Genomic DNA, 1,247 nt, shown 5'->3' with positions numbered 1-1,247 from the left:
CCCTTTATCACTATGTTCAATTTTCTTTCTTCCCTCTCTTTCTTCTCTATTCTTTGTTCTATGTTTCTCAGCCTTTCTATCTCCTTATTCCCACTCTCGCCTGCACAGCAATTCCCGTTGGAGCTTTCAAGTTTCTACATCCTACCTCTTATCTCCTCTATCTTTGTGTTATTAATTTCTTCCTGCTTCTCTAGTTTTTGCTCCAATGACTCCATCCTCTTTTCCAACTTTTCCCTGATTTCTTCCCAGTTTTTTATTTCTTTCTTAACTGCAGCCATTTCCCGCCTAATTTCCTTCTTTAATTCCTCTCCCCTTCTCTCCTGCTTTTCTTCATAAATCCCCATTACCTCTATCATCACTTCTCTAATTTCCTTTATCCTTTCTTCTTTCATCGACATTTCATTTTCATCTCCGCTACCGGCGGCACCCTCCCTGTTATCGCTTTTCCCTACCAAACTCTGCTTTTCCGGCGGCGATCCAAACATTTTCTGGTATTTTATACTCGCCCCGATATCTTCCTTCTCTTCACTGCTTTCCCTCTCCCCTCTCTTCCATTTGATAAATGCTTCTATGGACCCTACGATTTTTGCTCTCAATCTTTCCTTTTCTATAGTTTTTTTATACTTCCCCCTTGCCTTCCTTTCCTTTATCTCTTTCGGCGTACTGAAGACTTCCTGCTCTAATTCTGTTTCTTCCGAGGAGATACTCGCTCCGCTAGCCATTAATAAAATTAAAATTTTCCGGTCTTCTATCTTTCCTGCCTCTATCGTCGCTGTCCATTACCTGTCACGCCTTTCTTTGTCGCTACCCAATCCTGCTACTACCAATCCGTCAACACAGTCTTCCCACCCTGTCACAAATCTCCATAAAAAATTTCCACACAAATCTGTCTCAATCCTCCAAAATATCTACCTCCCCTTTGCAATCTGACAATCCCTCAATTAGATCTCTCACCTCCACACCCTTCCACACACTTCCACAATCCACTCACCTCAAATTTCACCACAATATCAGAAAAACTCAGCATCCACAATTCCCACTACTTTACACTTTCATGTCGGAAACGGAAGTCAGTCTTATTTTGTTTAGAACACTTTTAAATTTAGGGCTATTTTTATTTTTAAACGATTTTCAATATCTTGACGGCCTTTCCGACTTGGAAGGCTTTTCAATTTTAAAATTCTTTTTTAGTTCTAAGGATACACTCAAATGTTTTGAAGCACTTTTGGATTTTGCAAGAATTTTAA

Source organism: Belonocnema kinseyi, chromosome 1 (genome assembly GCF_010883055.1).
Source record: "Belonocnema kinseyi isolate 2016_QV_RU_SX_M_011 chromosome 1, B_treatae_v1, whole genome shotgun sequence".
NCBI classification, from domain to species: Eukaryota; Metazoa; Arthropoda; class Insecta; order Hymenoptera; family Cynipidae; genus Belonocnema; species Belonocnema kinseyi.
The sequence above is the reverse complement of the archived record's forward strand: the minus strand, read 5'-3'. Positions refer to the sequence as shown.